General features: G+C 47.1%; 1 long non-coding RNA gene across 1 annotated transcript in view; it reads left to right on the forward strand.

The window, feature by feature from the left end:
* LOC105104050 (uncharacterized) overlaps nucleotides 1–16,995 on the forward strand; it is a 28,936-nt gene extending 11,941 nt beyond the window's left edge. The window contains exons 2-4 of the long non-coding RNA XR_010382001.1: nucleotides 8,720–10,595; nucleotides 11,072–13,856; nucleotides 15,698–16,995. This is a non-coding gene — a long non-coding RNA (uncharacterized LOC105104050). The remainder of the gene's footprint in view (nucleotides 1–8,719; nucleotides 10,596–11,071; nucleotides 13,857–15,697) is intronic.
* Nucleotides 16,996–18,295: the final 1,300 nt, after the last annotated feature.

The following is an 18,295-nucleotide window of genomic DNA, read 5'->3' on the forward strand; positions in this document are numbered from 1 at the left end:
GTAACTTGGGTGTGGTTGGAAAGTCTCCCAGGATGCGGCCAAAGGCAGAGCCAGGTGCAGAGGGCTCGTGGGCCCCACTTCCAGCCCTCCGAGAGCTGCTTCGAGTTGGGCTCCTCCAGGAGGGACCAGGGGAGCTTCCCCTCCAAGCTGGCTGCTCAGAGCAGCTAGGAATTCATACACTGCTTTGGAAGGACACTGGGGCACTGGAGGGGCTGAAGGGGAAAACAACACCCCCCCCCCCCTTATGGGTATTTCTTTTATAGAACAGCCACAATCCCAGGCTGCTCCTGTGAAAACAAGTCTAAGGGTCTAAAGTCTATCGCAAATCTGAGCCCCAAGCAAAGGGGCTTCTCACCACCCTTAATGTGATAGGCTTCACAGTCATCAAGCAAGATGAAGCTGTTCCTTGAAGAACATCACTGGCAAAGGTGACCTTAACCATGGAGAAATCAGGGTGTTCTTCCTGGCTGGGTTCTTCAAATTGCCTATATTCCAGGGTCAAGGCTACTCTTATGCTCACCAGCCTCAGATACATTTGCTTACCCACATGGGAGGCCGTTCAGCATGAAAGTTACAGCCTGGGTTCAAATCCTGACTCTTGCTGTGTGACCCCAGACTACTTACTTGACCTCTCTGTGCCTCGAGCCACATTGAAGCCACTTGGAACCTCTGCACTGCAGGTTTAGGGATTTCATGATTGGTGTGGTGATGTCCCATTGTATTTTGCTGACCCCAAAGAGGCCCAACTCCGAATGCCAGGCTTGAGGGAGAAAAATAAATTAGGATCCAGAGTCTTGAATAGTTAAAGTCTATAAGGCAAGGGTTATAGATACAACTCCTGCAGGCTGGACACAGAAATAGGAGAAGATATTTCACAGGCTTCTCAGAACCTGCGGAAGATGACAGCCCCTTGCATTTGGAGCATGGGGGACGGAAGGTGGTTTTACTGCTGCCCAAGAAATTCAATTCCATATTTACCATGAGGCTCATGACTGGGTCTCGAAATGCTTACTACAACCGACCTTGCACGTGTCGGTCCGACCTCATTGACCCCCAAAGCCTTGTCTGTGCTTGTGTGTAGATGGTCTGTTACTCGCACCAGCCCCCACGGTCCCACCTCCAAACCTTTGCTCCTGCAGTTCCCTCCTCCTGGGGTGTCCACGAACCCCCTCCCCAGACACCCACACTTCCCCAGTCAGACTCCTTCCTTGGGGTTGCAGGAATTGAATATGTAAGTATACGTAAGGTGCCCAACGGGGCTCTAAAGGCAGATTCACAAGAACCCCGAGGTGGGAGGTGCAGCAGGCTTTGTGCGGGGAGGGGAGGGGAGTCCCAGGGCTGAACGTGCCCAGGATTTATGGGGAAGTGCAGCAGGCTCCTGGTGGCACCCAAGGAAGCTGTTTACAATGTCCCAGCTCCTGCGCAGAAAGGAGAACCCCCCCCACCTGCCAGTCTAGGAAAAAGGGGGACTGGTGCCAAGAAGGGGGTCGGCCTCCGAAAGAAGTGAGCACAGCCTTGAAACTGACCATAGACCATCACGAGGTTGGCCGGACCTGAGCTCCCAGCACAGAGAAACACACAGCGTGGCCGAAGGAGCAGCTACAGCACCCTGGCTTCTTAAACAATAGCAATAAAGAAAAAGAAAAAAAAAACCTTTTTATTTTGAAATAATTATAGATACGCAGGAAGTTGCAAAAATAGTGCAGAGAGGGCCCGTAGACCTTCACCCCACTTCCCTCATGATAACATCTTGTGTCACTGAAGCACAACATCCAAACCAGGAAGCCAGCCTGGGTACAATCCACAGCCCCGATTCAGATCTAAACAATGGCATTGTAGTCACCTCTTGAAATGGCTCTCAAATGCGATCTGACCAGGAATTTCAGCGCTGCTCTGAAAAATGACTCGACATGCAAGTTTATGGTACCAACATCATGGTTATTCCAAAAACTCTCATCTCCTCACTGGGCTCTATTCCTGATAAAAGCCCCCTAAGGCAGGTGGAAACACTAGCCCCTCCCTCTTTCCCTCAGTTTCCCTGGAAGCCAGGGAGAGGAGGGGAAAGCAAAGACACAGCCAGGCACGCAGGCCTGTTCGTGCCCCGTCCTTTACTGGACTCGCCTGGGCCTTACGAAAACATAATCAGCCGGAGGAAATGGGGTGCTAAGCCTCATAAAGAGTGGGTTGTTTGGTGTCTTACCAGCCCCCTTAGGAAGTTCCCTGCAGGCTGTGCCATCCTCGTTAGTGTGGCCTGGGCCTTGGTTTTCTCATCTGCACAATGAGGGGAATAACGGAACCGACCTCTCAGGATCATTAGGAGGAATCAGGGGAGTGAGGCTTGTAAAAAGCTTGGGACATGCCTGGCACGTAATAAATCTACAGACGTCCTTGATATATTAACAACAAAAATTAAAATTAAATGAAATATCTGTAAGTGACTTCATAGGAGACCTGAGCTAGAGCTCAGTGTTTTTTCCAAAGAGCCCAGAGTAAGTGCATGAGGCTTTGGGAAGCATGGAGGTCTTTGATAGAGCATTTAATTTAAATGGGGGATGCCTTTCGCATGTAAAATCGATTTGGCATGCAAATAAACCGGAGTTGATTGAAGATTATTAAGCACACGCTCTGAATCGTGTGGTTGTGTTTGAGAACCACCATCAACCCTACCACCAGCCTTGCTGGCCAGTAACGATTTCCACCCACCCCCCCACCCCCCCACCCCACCCCCACCCCCCATCCTCCTTCCTGGTCCCTGCCCTCCTCCCCGGAGGGATTAGTAAACCTAACCATGCCAGGCCTGCAGAGTCCCCATAGGGGTATCCTCAAGGCTGCGGTGAACCTGGCTGTTTCTTCCATGCTTCCTCATTTCTTCGTTAGGAATTCTGCAGGGCCTGAAAAGGACACAGTCTGAACGTTGTTGGGAGAATTTCTAACAATGAAAGGAGAATCCTTTCAGTGGCTGTCATTTCAGGACAATCAGCCAGAACTCCCTTTCCAGGATGGGAGGTGCCCCGGGGCACATCTGCAGATTGAGACTGGCTGGAAGGTCTGCTGGGCAGAGGCTGCCCTCTCGGCTGGGCTTCACTCTCCCTGGGGCCAGTCAGAGAAAGCCCAAATCCTTTTCTCACCAGTCCCCAGCAGCTGGGGCAGGGAAATAGGAGGTTAAACAGATTATGTTCTCAACAGCGGGGAGCTCCTAATAGACCTTATTCAAAGGGGACCTAAGACCCAAGGATCCTGTAACAGAATCTGGCAGATCCACAGCTCTTTATTTTATTATAGTGGTTGGAAAGGAAAGCTGAGATTTCTTTTTATTGCAGTAAAATATAAGTAACATAAAGTTTACCACTTCAACCAGTTTTAAGTGTACAGTTCCGTGACATTAATCACATTCACAATGTTGTACAAACATCACCAGTATTTCCAAAATTTTTTCATCACCTCAAACTCTGTACCCATTTAGCAATAACCCTCCAAACTGCCCCTCCCACCAGTCCCTGGGGGCAAACACTTACCTACTTTATCTCTATGAATCTGCCTACTCTAGATATTTCATGTAAGTGAAATCATACAGTATTTGTCCTTTTTTGTCCAGCTTATTTCATAATGTTTTTGAAATCCATCCATGTTGTAGCGGCTGTCGGTACTTCCTTCTTTGGGGAGGAGGTAATTAGGTTCATTTACTTACTTACGTATTTCTTTAATGGAGGTACTGGGGATTGAACCCAGGACCCTGTGCATGCTATGCATTCATTCTACCACTGAGCTATACCCTGCCTTTTAAGGCTGAATAATATTCCATTCTATAGAAACACCACATTTTGTTTATTCAGTCATCCTTTCATGGACACGTGGGTTGGTTCCACCTTTTGTGAATAGCGTTGCTGCTATGAACACAGAGGTTCAAGGATCTACTGAAGTCCCTGCTGTCAATTCTTTAGGGAGATATACCTAGCGGTGGAATTGCTGGCTTATGTAGGAAGGAAAGCTGCAATTTTTCTCCTAAACATTACTTGCTTGGCACAGGTTAAGGCCTGTCCTAGCCCACTGGCCAGATGCCACAGGAGCCACGTGTCACTGGGGCCACAGTACTAGCGCTCAATCACATGAATTAACTTGTGCCTTTATCATAGTAAATGGCACAGACCCTGTGCTTTGAGTGCAGGATGACTGAGAAAAGTGACTAAGGTGAGGAAGGAGGGAAGACATACACCTTCTATGTAGGAAGCCTCAAGCACAGAGGAATTCACCCAGCTTGGGGGAAAGCCCAGAGTGGGGGACAGAGCGGGTCTCCTGCCAGGGACTGAAAGTTTAGCTTGGCATAGATGCATCTTTTCCTTCGACGTTACTAATATTTGTTTTTAAATTATTATTATCCTACCAGCATTATCTGACACTTTTTTATTCCCCGTGACTTTAGGACAGCCTTTTTCACAAACTTCATTCATTGGTGCACCATCTATGATTTAGGCTGAGGGGTTGATCTCTACCTGTCACTGAGCAGACACACGCCGGCATTTTCCTGGAAATGGTAGTTCTTGAGGTGTTTGGGGACAGCGACACTGCCTTCGCTTGTATCCTGAAGGTTAAATTCGTTGACTGATTAGAAACACCTAGGATGGTGCCTGCAGGTAAGGGCTCACTGAATGATCTTAATCTGGAAATGAGTATTATTCAAGAGATACAAAGAGAAGCCTGGACCCTGCTTTCAGGGAGCACGTAGTCCAGGAGAGATGGTTTCAGGCCAAAAGTTGAGGAAGTTTTCCCGAATCACAGGCGTGGCATTCGAGCTGGGCTTCCAGCTGGTGGTGGAGGCAGAGATGAGGCCCAGACTCTGGAGCTGCAGGAGTCCACGCCTGGGCTTTGAGAGGGGTTGGCCAGCCCTGTGTCACAGCCCCGGTGCTCACGTGGGCTCAGCAGAGCGACCAGGGAGCTTGTTAGGTTTCCTTGCTCCGTCCCCAGAGAGAGCGCTCGGTGGGCGTGGAGTGGGGCTGGGAAGCTGCAGTTTCAGCTGGCCCTTCAGGGGGCCCTGGGGCAGCTGCTTCCCAGGCATGGCTGGGGGGTTGCAGGTCAGAATGGAGGGGAGTGAGTTGGGAGGAACTAAGTTCCAATGAGTCAAGACTTCAGAAGTTCTCGAACCAGACTGAAGATGGGAGTGGGACTGGAAGCTTGAGGGAGAGAGGACAACTTCAACCCCCAAACGTAGGACAACTATTCAGCCATAAAAGGAATGACATTCCGCCCCGTGCCACAGCATGCATGAGACTGGAAACATTCTGGTGCTCAGTGAAAAAAGGCACACACAAAAGGGCACAAATTGTCTGATTCCACTTATACGAAATATCCAGAACAGGGAAATCCATGGAGACAGAGGCTGATTAGTGGTTGCCAGGGGTTGGGGGAGGGGGGCTGGGAGGTGACGGCTTAACGGGCACCAGCCTTCCTTTAGGGGTGACAGAAATGCCCTGGAAGCAGATAGCGATGACATGGCACAGCCCTGTGGAAGCACTAAGTGTGGCTGAATCGTTCAGAGTAAAACGGCTAAGATGGTAAATTTGAGAGTATGTGTATTTTCACCACAATAAAATTAAAAGGCAGCTGAGCGTATATTCAATCGGCCATTTTCTAATGAGTAAAAGGTGACTTTTCCCCATTTCAGCATGGAACATGCAGTTGGCGGTCAACCCAGCAGTGATGAAGCGTATTTTTAATATATTACTTTGAAAGCAGTTTCTCAGGACCTCTGCAGGGGGCTTCTACAAAAAAACATTCAGGAGAAATAAGGCCTAAAGTGTAAGAGATATGCTGAAATGCACACACACCCTCTCTCTCTCTCCCAGCACACACTCGCCTTGAGGGAGGTCCCGCAGCAAAGTTGTTTCACTCTCTTGTTTGTCCTGGCAGGAGGGAGCAGGAGGTGGGAAGGAATAACAGCAGACTTCGGGGGCCTTCTGAGCAGGGCCAGCACTCCGATCCTGGTTTGCACCAAAGAGAACAGAATCCCGGGCGATGGAGGCCAGTCCCCAAACCTCCAGGATGTGGCTTACAGAAGTTGGCTCGCTACCGCCCGCAAGTCTCAGGGGCTGTGTCCCCTCTTTGAAGGGAGCAGAGCAGCAGAATCCATCCCAAACCCAGAAGCAAGACCTAGGAAACCAAACTGACCTCCTGGCCAGTTCTCGTGGCAGGTTCCCAGCCACCGAAGGAGCCAGCCAAGACAAACACTCGGGGCTTTCAAAGCAGTCTCTAAAAGCCATGCGCGCCCAGCACCCACTTCCCGTGCCCACCTGAAGGTGGGTGAACTCGACCCACCACTGCACAGACGCTGCTCCCCCCGACCCCATCCCCGGTCCCCAGAGGTGGGCTTCTTTAGGCAGGAAAGAAAGATGAGTTTAGCTGCGGGGCCCTAAGGGGTGAGAATGCTAGAAAGCGCTGGTGGGCAGAAAGAACTCGTGTTTTCTTGCTCTTTCCCCACTGTAAGTTGTAAGCTCTTATGGAAGGGTGGGCTTGGATCCCGCGCTCGCTCAGCCATCCTCAGGAAAGGAAAAGCCAAGGAGAGCCAGCAAAGCCAGGAACCTGCCATGAGTGGTGCCGAGTCAGCAGAAAACAGTCTTCCCTGGATGCAGAAAGACATTGTTGCTTGGGACTTACTGAGTCCTTCCAGAAGGTTATATTTTAAGATCCACCATGCCTGAGTGTTCTGCTTTGGTTCCAGAAACCAAGAGAAACTCTAGCTGTGCATTCTTTTCAGAGGTTCTCAAGCACTCCTGAAATGGCTTGATTTAACCCAAATTCATTCATTCATTCATTCAGTGTTCACTGAGTATGTTTTCTGTGTGTAGAACTGGGTCAAGTGTAGCGGGGGCTCAAACTCAGCACCAGGCTCAGTGCCCCATCAGTAGAAGACACTCAATAAATGTCTGCTGAACAAATGAATGAATGAACCTTTGTCTTGAAGGAATTCACAATCCAGTTTGGAATGGCAAACATACACGTGAAAGGCTAATTATATGTTAAAGTTTAATTTATTTATATGAAATAAGTAAAACTGCAAGAGAGAGTTAGGATTCAAGTGTGTATTGATGGTATAAGCTTGTGAACAGGAGTGAGGCTGGTGGTTGATGGAAAAAAGTCTTCATGAAAGAGTTTGACTTTAAAGGAGTTGCAGGATCAGAATGTGGGGAAGGGATGAGAGAAGGCAGGTGAGGATTCACACCTGCACGGCATGTTGGGGAAACATGAGTAGAACAGCCTGGAGGAACGGATGTGGAGAAGATTACTGGGCGATGGAATCAGGAGGGCAGCCAGGGCAAGAGTGTAGCTCGTCCTGCAGGTAAGGGGAGGCTTGGAAGCTTGGGGTTGTGGTACAAGACATGAAGAGCAGGTTTTAGATAGATTGTGCTAATGTAATCTACACGGTGGACGAGACAACAAAATTGGATGTAGGCAATTGACGGTAATGAAATTTTGGCAGGATTCAGACTCCTCCGAGAATCCATTGAGACCTATAAGCCAGCTCCCTGCTAAAAGAATCTCTGCATGTACAAAACCACGCCTGTCAGGGGTGGTTTGCAACCCTAAACTCCCTTTATGGACTTTCGAGAGTCTAGGACCCCAGGTTAAGTATCCTTCTGGTTAGGCAACCAGCCTTTCCTGAATGCCTGTGTGAGCCAAGCTGGATTCTCTATAGGGGGTTTTGAGAATGCTTTTTACATGAGGGTTGAGAGAGGAGGAGCAGACCCTAAACTCTAAGGATGAAGCAAGGGCAGCTCAGAGAACAGCCCACTGCGGCAGCAGCCATATCACTGGCTCAAACCATCAGTATGCACTGGCCAGGGGGAGGCACAAGCCGAAACACCATGGCTGGCAACTGACGACACTAAGGGACCAGTCATGCATGTCACCTGCAGCATGGAACTGCACGGGGCACTTTCTGTGCAGAACGGATTAAGAGCATGTTCCTTCAGTAAACAGAAAGACATCAGGAGAGCCACGCATTTTAGAAGGTAAAACTATTGAACATATTTTCTCTATGTCATTAAACCAATATCACTCTAGGTAAATGCTTTTTTTCAAATGTGATACATACATTTTTGGGGCGATTATTTCGTTTTTCAGAAGAGCCAAAAAAATCTATATGTTACTTTGGTTACTGTTTAATGTGTCTCCATGTTATTGGTGGCATTCGGGGGAATGTGTATGATGTGTTATGTCCAGAAATTAATTAGTGCAAAAGAATTCATTCTAAAAAGAAAACTAAAAGAACTTAAAGTTACATTACTTATACATAAGCCCGCAAAAAAACGTGATAAAAGAAGACCAATAAACTGGAATTATACACAAATACACACACACAAATATCAAATGGTTATGGTTACCAGGGGGAAAGGAGATGGGAAGGGATAAATTTGGGAGTTCAAGATTTGCAAATATGAACTACCATATATAAAAATAGATAAAAATCAGATTTCTTCTGTATAGCACAGGGAAATATATTCAACCCCTTATCTTATAATAACTTTTCATGAAGAAGGATATGAAAACAAAGATATGTATGTATATGTATGACTGGGACATTGTGCTGTACACCAGAAGTTCACACACTGTAACTGACTATACTTCAATGAAAAAGAAAAAGACTATTTAGAAACAATTTTAAAAAAAGATCAAACGGATCGAGCACTTGCTTTTTAATTTGATTTCACTTTTTCTTCTGTTTCAGAAGCTTGGGTCATATCATCTCACAGAGAAAGAAAAACTCCTACAGAGTTTCAATGCATCAGCAAGAATCTACCTCAATTTCATCTACTGTGAAAAACTGTGGGGTCTCATCCTGCCTGAAGGGCTAAAGAAGGAACAAGTTGTTATAAACACATCTGGGAATCATAGAAAATGAGTAATAGGAGAACCTTGGTGCCTCCACACTTGGAGAAGAGGAGGCTCTCGCCAGCTTTGTATCATGTCACAGGGAATCCACACGACACTTCAAGGGGAAGGTTTAAAGACAAGTTTTAAGAGAAAGTCCCCTCTGATAGAGACTGTGCAAAATGTGTTCTAAGAGCTGGTTCCATGGAAGACCCAGCTGCTTTTTTATACAGATTGTTCAGCCAGCAAAGCATTGTATAAGAGAAAGCACAGGAGGCCTTTGAAGTTGGTTGTGTTTCTTTGGGTGGCTTAGATTTTTCTGGGTGACTGATTTTCATATATCCATCTTCTGGTTCTAACTTGGCCTCCATCAAGCCAGCGACTAAGGATCTACCTCGTTGCTCATTAACCAGAAGGAATGCATACAGGGCTTTTAGGTGCTTTCAAGAACTTTGCCATTGTAACAGAGCTGATTTATGGTCCTGCTTTCACAGCTCCAACTTGGTTCAATTTGCCCAAAGAAGCGGAGGTTGCTCTCTGTACAATGCACTGATTACTCATGGGTCCCAAGTGAGACACAAAGGACAAGGAAAGCCGGCCACCACGAGGGCTGCTTCTTTCTCTCCCAACACAAGACTCTCAGATAAAACAGGGAGAGCAAACCTGGGTTCTGTAGAGGCCGTCACCCCAAGAGAGTCTTTTTCTCTTCGTGCACAACTTTACCTAGGCTGCAGGCTGAAGACTGTGGACAGTCTGTGCAAATGCATTGCCTCTACCTGGAGGCATTGCCAAAGGGATTTAAGAAGACACATGGGTGGCAATACAGAAATCCACACTCTAAGGCAACTGAGCAAAGCAATCAACAGGAAGAGAGCACTTAGTTATTACTAATTCTCGGAGAAATAAAGAGACACACGCTTCCCGCCAGCAGGAGGAAGGCACTTTTCACTTGCTCATTAATATTCTCTTCTCCTACTGCTTGTTACCCAAAACCTCGTCTGTTAAATTCCCTAAGTGCTATTTGCAAAGGGAGAAACAAACATGACGTACTTCTGAGAAGGGAGAGAAGCAAGTCTTCCCGCTATATATATATATAGGTTTCTCCTGGGTAAAATCAAAAGTTCAAGCATAGAAATCAAGGGAGAATCAGGTGTAAAAGACATCCTGTAACTACGTGGCGGGCGCTAGGGGTTGGGGGTATTGGCTGGGGTTGCAAAGCTGGGGTCTATGCTAGACCCATCTTGCTTCCTGCCGTGGCTTACTCTATTTATCCCATAATGGAAAAGGCTCTGGGATCTTTCAAAGATGTTTTAAGGAGTCTTGCTTACTCCTTTACTCCAAGGGAGCTGGGAAGACACACGCCTTCTGCTACTTACTACTGCTGTCTACCACTTACTATGATCACTGCCTTTTGCTCCAACTTCCTCTTGAAAATCTACATTTTAAACCTTTGCGTGTATATGTGCCACTTCCCAGCTTTATTTATGGACGTTATTAGAAATGGCCTCCTCCCCTCTTATTTTTTAAATGGTTGCTTTTAATTCTTAAAATTTGCTTGATTAAAACATTTTTTTTTTAAAGCACAGCATCGATCTCAACCTTGGACCCTGAAGGAAAAGCGATTGCACACGCAGCACTAACTCTGCCACGACCACGACCGCTCCCTCCCCCAGCCCTCCGTCCCGTGGTGGCCAATCAGGGACAGCGCCAGTTACTGCAGCCTTTACCTCCAGGTATGAGAGTCTTAAACAACTGCCCTTGTGGGCAAGTCTGAAAGCTGTCTGAGCTGGCCACGTGTTGAAGGAGAAGCCAGGGGGCTGCCAGGGCCCTCCTGGAGGGCATTAAATCGCAGAGGCCAGCACAAAGAAGGCTTTGCTTGGAGCACAGACCCCAGTACGCTTACGTTACGGCTTATGCTGCAGACCCCTTACCATTTTAGATTTTTAAAATAAATAGCCCTGAGGGGAAAGCTGGCTTTACATCAACACACAGAAATTTAATTTTAACTTCCATGAATACAGCTATTAACAAGCGGTCCCTTTCGGGTAGGAAGGGCTCCTACCAGAGGAGACCTTGGCTATGATTTGAGCTCACATGTTTCCAGAACGGTGCACTGTGTGTGTCTGAGAGTGTATGTTTTTAAAAGCAAAAATAGCACTGCACAACATAGTATTTTTTACTTCTCTCTCATTCAAAAAATTCTTTCCAGATCCTATCATCTTAAATGAGGAGACGACGAAGCCGCAACTTCCAGCGCTCCAAATGGAAAAGCCTGCAGCCTTCCACCTCACCAGGGGCCAATCCCAGACCACTGCATCGCACACAAGGTTTGATTAAGGAGTGATGGGCTCTAAAAGCAGATTGTAAAAAGATACAGCAGTCAGTAGCTTGTAATAACCTACAATGAAAAGGAATATGAGAAAGAACACATACATATGTGTAATGGACTCACTATGCTGGACACCGGAAGGGAACACAACATTGTAAACCGATTATACTTCAATTTAAAATACTTTTTTAAATGGATGTGAATATATGATGAATCAAATGAAAAAAAAAAAAAAAAAAGGAGCTCTACGCATGTAGCCCCCTGGCGAGCCAGGCCACAGCCCTCATCCAAATGAAACAATGGCTCCGAGAGGAGTTTGGGTGGAAAAGCGAGTGAATCAGGCTAAGAGGAGTGGATTTAGCAACGTCAGAAGTTTGTGTCAGAAAAGGCACAAGATATTTTTAAGGACGCCTGCATAGTGGAGAGACATTCTTCCTCAGCTGTATTTTCCTGCAACACTCCCCTGCTTTGAGTTTTTTAAACTTTCCTGAGCAGCAGGCAGAAGTTTCCCGGTAAAATCTGTAATTCATTTGCCCTTTGTTGAAAATGTTTTTTCTACAAAAGACTGATCCCTTGTACTGTGTGTCCCTTATTGACATCTCCTCTCACTGCCTGTCTTTTAAGAAATCGGTAACACAGTTGGCTGGGGAAGCCACGTCTACCCTGTTCTCCCAAGTCCTAGGTCTAGAGCGACCTCCTACGTAACATACCTTGGATGGGCTTGAACCGTGGCTGAAGCACCAGCGCCCTCATTGTCCCTTACCTGAATGTGATAGCAGGTTGCCCAACAAGTAGAAAAGCCCCTCCTCCCCCAGTTCATGCCACGCACACCAGCCACCTTTTCTTCTCTAACCCCCACCAGCACAGGCAGAAAAGCCCAGCTGCTTAAGCCAAGACCAGCAGTATCCTGACTTTCATCCCAATTTGTGGTCTTTCTTTATGAGCTTGAACAAGTTAATTGACGTCTTTGGGTTCTGACTTCACTTCTCTGCAAAACGGAGTCTTTAGATGTTTCAATCACAGACTGAAACGATTATAATGCAAATATAACACTTCCTTGTACACCAAGTTCAAACTTAGAAACGTGTGAGAATTATTTCTTTCTTCCCCAAACTGCCTGGCTCCAACCTGAGGCTCAGAATGGACCTCCTTTTCCCTTCTTCCTTTCTGTCCTCATCCTTTGAAGCTGGGAACATTTCTAAAAGTTTTTACTAACTCCTGTCCTGATGCCTAGCTTATGACCACACCAGCCCTACCCCTGGCATGGCCATGGCGTGACTGTAAGAAACGGTTATCTAAGCTAGACTCTTTATCACAGAAATCCTCTGCCTCCGTTTCCAGTTGTGTAAGGAAGTGTACAATAACCCCATTTGTGTGTGTGCACGCACATGGATACAGCCATTTCTACACTGGTTCTGAATTCCTTCGAAGATTCTAGGCTTTGAATTATTTTATAATTTTCTATTACTTGTGTCATTTCAGAAGAGGAGCAGGAGTAATGACAACAACACAAGTTGGGGGCGAGATTGTATGGAAGGTGATACCAATTACTGCATATCCAGATCACAGCTCTGAAAAAGTGGCGGAGGACAGGAATTAAGATGATGAAGCTTTTTAAGTCTCTTAAGTACAACTCTTTGAAACCCACTATCTTTCAAAAACATCGTAATGATCTTGCCATCATGACTTCAAACAGTCTTAATGAAACCCGCAGAGAAAGGCATGCATAGCTTCTCAGTGGCGAGGGGAAGAGATTCCTTTAGAAAATTAATAGAAAGTAGACAAGTCCTTACACGTAGCCATCCTGTTGCTACCATAAATTATCGCATTGTTGAAGGCTTTTATAAAATTAGATACCTTGGTAGCAAGAAAAAAATGAAACCCTGTCTCATTTATCGGAAGGATCAGTGGCAACTGAAATAACTCTATCCTGGGAGAGGATTAAATTTTAACCTTTCCAAAAAAATGTCATTGAAATGAAAAAGCCCATCTAACCTGGTGCTTCGTGCTGGAGCCTGAGCCTGCCTCGGAGATGGGTGCCGGTGATAGGCACTCTGCCTGCCTGTTCCTGCAGGTCTTGACGAGATGATGTCTCGCTTATCCATCTGCTTGTCTCATATCCAGGCTGGATGACAGCTAATAGCCAGCAGCTCAGAGCAGGGAGCAGCCTAGCTGGTCTGAACTAGTTGAAAACGACGCACGTAGCTTCCTTATCACACATTTTGATAGGTTCACGGCTCCCCTTACAGATACCTGGGGAAAAATATCTTTGGTATAATTTTAAATGCTCAGCTCCCTCCTTAAGGAGCATTATCAACCATCTCGATCTAATTAAGTTCCAAAGAAAACTTCAATTCCATTGCCCCCCCCACCCCTCCAGATCCAAGAGCATGGGGTAACTTTAGCTGGCTGGAATTTGGTTTATTTGCTGGTCTAGTCTGGACTAGAACTGTGCCTTCTGAAATTTTTTTGATGACTGTTATTCCTTCTTCTTGCTCAAAGGAGCCTTTGCTTAAGCAGCTGCCTTTCACATCCACGGTGCACAGTGTGTGCTTGACAGTACAGCTCACATAACCAGCTGGAGACCGTACCAAGGACCTCTTCGTTAATGAGTTTTCTCATAAAGCATCCAGGAAGACCTCTCCTGCTTCTCATTGCTCTACAGGTGAGAAAGCGCAGTCGAAAGGGCCCAAATCCAGGAAAGCTGCTGCCAAAGACCTGGTTCTCTTCCGGGAATATTAGCTGGAAGGGGCCTTAGAGATAATTCAGGCAGGCCTCTCATTTTGTGAATGAAGGAAAGAGAGGGACAGAGAGGTTTTGCAATTGCCCAATCAGATTGCACCCATCCCCTGCCCGGGCCCGTGGGTGGGTCCCCATCTTGGAAAGCTCCCTCACCGCCCCCAGCCACTGCCCGGTGAGAAGCCCAACCAAACTCCGCTGAGATGCCCGTGGAAGAGAGCTAGGGCCCGGCTCAGCGGCCCCGGCCGAGCCGCAAGCCAGCAGCCAGCAACAGCTGGCCGGCCAGACCAGTGAGCCAGCTGATGCCACGCGGAGCCAAGAGGAGCTGTCCCCAGCGGCCCCTGGCCAGACGGCAGAATCCCGAGCACACAGATGATGGTCTTAAGCCACTGTGTCCTAGGTGGTTAGCTACACAGCAGTCGATAACCAGCCACTCTCTGAAATGAGCTTGTTCTTACATTTGTTTACTTTCCGTGACCTGCCTCCCCTTCCCCACCCAAGTTTCCCTTAGGACGGAAGCTCAATGAGCTGATCTGCGTTCATCACAGGAGCCTGGGACTCAGCGCGGAGTCTGGCCTCCAGTATGCACTCAATAAATGTCTGTTGAATGAATGAATGAATGAGTAGGAGAAGTCATACAAGTTTTGACTGATTAGACCTCAAAGCCCAGTGTCCTGCTCCTAATCTTCATCCTGCTCTATTAGTTACCCCCAGGCCCTACCATGTGCTACTTTCTCTCGTGTATCATCCCCTTTGGTCCTTAGTAGGGACTCAGGTCCTAGACTCTGCCTGATCTACTCCAGCATATGTCCTTAATTCCTAAAAAAAAAAACATGCTCAAGGCGAAGCATACCTCTGGCCCATCAATCAGCGCTTGATTTCCCATGGATACTCGGAGTAATCAGAACAGACAGTTACTGAGCCAAGCACTGCCCTCAGCCCTTTACATGCAGCAACTCATTTCACCCTCATATTGTTCTTACAGAGCAAGACACAGAGTGGAGGAGAGAGTCACTAACCTGCCCTAGGTCACTCAGCTAGTGATTGGGAAAGCTGGGCAGCAGGTTGGGGCCCGGTGCCCTGCAGGGAGTGGGAAATGGTCCTTCCTCCTGCCTTGGAGAGTGAGAGTGTCCTCTGCTGGCTTTACCAGAACTGAACATGGTCACCCGTCTCTCCAGGGTCTTGTTCATTAAGGACTGGAGCCTGGGCTGGAGGTGATGCTATTATGGGACTCCTAGAATTGGGCCAGTCCTCTTACAAAATGATAAGGAAGGTATCATCGCCTTTGGTCCTTGGGAAGGTAATGGAGCAAATAGCTCATCTTCTGATGCCAAAAGCTTCCAGCAGAAATCCAGCCCAGCTGTGAAGACATGGTTGCCTTTGGCTGAAGCTGGTGTCTGGGTCTAAGGGATGATGTCTAGAATCCCAGAGGAATCCCACGAAATCTGAGACAGGTTCAGCCTGCAAAAAAACTGCCTGGCTCTCCTCTGTGGGGCCTGGACTGCCATCGACCACCCCACCCTCAGCTCAGTGCCACGCGCCCACCAGGCATCCAGCAAGATCTGTGTGCTGTGCCAGGTGAGAACTTCACCCCAATTGTCAGAAACATAGGTCCTAAGGACAGGAGGTGCCCGGAAGGAGGGGGTACTGAAGTGCCCTCAGATCCTGGACGACTTTATTTTCAAAGTGTATCTTAAAAAGCCGTGGGGTCCCGTACTCAGAAAGCAAAGACAAATTCTTTTCTTTGTCTTATTTTTCTGTACTCAGGCAGAAGACTCAGCTAAAGGAGCCCCACGGCCGTGGGGCTTAGCGTCTTCTAACAGACGCGAAACAACCATCTGGCCTGGCACAAGCAAGCAAGTTTCTGCTTCACAGACTCATTCGTGCCAACTTGGGTGCCTTTTCTCTCCCCCCCACCCCCAGCCATTGCCCCAAGGCCCACATTCTCCCTCTGCAGCCGCTTCCTGAGCCCTCGGGAGGAATGACATGCCTGGACGGAGCAGGGGTGTGGGGAGAAATGCTTCCCGCTGGGGCTTCGGGTGGTAGCAAGATACCAGTGATCAAAGAGAGAGCGGATGCCTCGATATGTCAGAGTGGGAGCAACAGCACCATGCTGAGAATGAACTGGCCCCAGGGCAGAGGAGCAGGCTCTGCAGATGCATGCTCACTGATGCCCTGGTCCACCAGCCCCTTCGGGTGGCGGGAGGGGGGGGTTATGAGAAAAACCTGCATTCCCTGATTCATGTGTGTGAACCGCCAGTGGAGCTGGAAAAAAATGGCTGCACTGGACACAGGTTCCCTTTAAAAATGGTTCCGTATCCTTAATTACAGTTTAAAGCACAAACAAAAGGAAGCAGTAATATCCTTGTCTGTTCCCTGATGTCGAATTTATAAACACATCATCCTGAGCCATTAACAGGTACGGCCATGTGCTCTCGAAGAACATCAAACTTTCTTCTTGATCACCTCCAAGTTGACCTGAGAAAACTGTGAGAGTTTTGAAATTTTTTACAGGTTTGAAAAGTGAGAGGAGACTTTTAACCCGCGTTTGTTATTATCGCCCAGCAGAGAGCTTCAATGTTGGGGCTCCAGAAAGTACTGGAACTAGGCTGGGAGCTGGCTGTCACAGCACTGCTGAGTGGCCCTGGCATGTTCCTTAGCCTTTCTCACCTGCAGGCTCCTTTTCTATCCTTTTCTACCAAATGCGGACGTTGTGTGGATTATGTGGAGGGCTTCGCACAGACTCCATTGTTTACTATTATTATCAGCTCTGCAGGCATTAGGTTAAGGGTGACATGAGGGCTCAGGGCAGAGAACAGACACGTTCACCACCATCCCTCGGGTGCACTTGAAATTTCACCTTTGAGGTTGGCATTACTGTGAACTTTGAGGTTGGCATTACTGTGAACTTCCTAAGTTAAGAGGAAACTGAGGTTCAGACAGCAAGGAGGGTTGGCCCAAGGTCGCAGTGCAAGTGAGGGGCTGATGGGAGCTGTAGAGAAAGATGCTGTTTGATTTCTAGACCCCAGAACAGCATCCCAGCTCAGGCAGATCAGCAAAGAGGAGCGGAGAGGGTGCACAGAGGTCAGCCATTTTAGAGATGTGCTTCTAATCCTCAAAGTCGTGCCCTCTGAGTAAGTGAAAATGGGTAAATTACTAGTATTGTTATTAACTTCAAAATTTAATTAAATGAACTCTAGAATGGCTGTAATTTGCAGATGGACTTCAGGAAAGTATTTCTCTCTCCTTAAGAATGGGTATCCAGGGTGGAGGGTGTAGCTCCAGTGGTAGAGTGCACGCTTAGCATGCACGAGGTCCTGGGTCCAATCCCCAGAACTCCCTCCAAACGTGAATAAACCTAATTACCTCCCCCCAAAATAGTAACAATAAAAAGAAAAAAATTTTAAAAAATGGGTATCAAGACTAACTCTTGTCCCTCTTTTTAAAAATAGAACTTCTGATGTTTACCTAGGTACACAGTTACTCAGAATAGAAACTATATCTCCCTGATTCCCTTGCAACCAGACACAGCTATAAACTAACTTCTGGCAAATAGGATGTAAGAGGAAATAGTGTGCAGCTTTCTTCTTCTTCCTGCTTCCTGCTTATTGGTAGGTGAATATGATGGCTGGAGCTTGAGCAGCCATTTTGGACCATGAGGTACAAGCTAAGGTTGGTAGAAAGGCATGATAGAAGGAGCCAAGATAATCTTGGAGCCACCACCTCAGCCTAGACTATCTATCCTTGGACCGTACTAGGAAAGGGAAATGAACACCTCTGTCATATAAGTCCACATTACTTTGGGTTTTCTGTCACTCACAGCCAAATCTAATCTTGTCCTCTCTTTCTACATATTCCTGATAGAATCATCTCCAACCACCATGACCCCTCTTCCCCTTGTAACTGGTGATCTCTCTTTCTGATTTAATTTTCTTCTCTCTCTCACATGTCTTTATTTGAAGATATCAAACTCTGTAAACAGTGGATAAATGGTAAACCCACACAGCAGTATTATATAATCCTTTATCCTGAGTACACCACAGCAATTCTCCTTCAGAAGTTTTTGTGGTCTTAAAAGAAAGGAGCACTGGAGATACTTAAATGAACAAGGAAAAAGAATCCATTTACTCTAACTCTTGGGGACAAGAGCTCAAGTCCTCTTAGCTCAGAGGTTTCCATGGTCCCTCCTTCAGAAGAAGTGAATAGAGCAGAGCCTGTTAAGAATAATTGCTATGTCCTCAACCAGAACCAAATCACCCTTGCCAAAAAGTTTAGGCATTTTTAGTAGATTTAGTGTTTGTGCTTTAAAGACCCCTGATGAGTTGAATGAAAAATCTTGAGGTTCATCAAATGTCTTAGAAAAAT

Source organism: Camelus dromedarius, chromosome 8 (assembly GCF_036321535.1).
Source record: "Camelus dromedarius isolate mCamDro1 chromosome 8, mCamDro1.pat, whole genome shotgun sequence".
Classification (NCBI taxonomy): Eukaryota; Metazoa; Chordata; class Mammalia; order Artiodactyla; family Camelidae; genus Camelus; species Camelus dromedarius.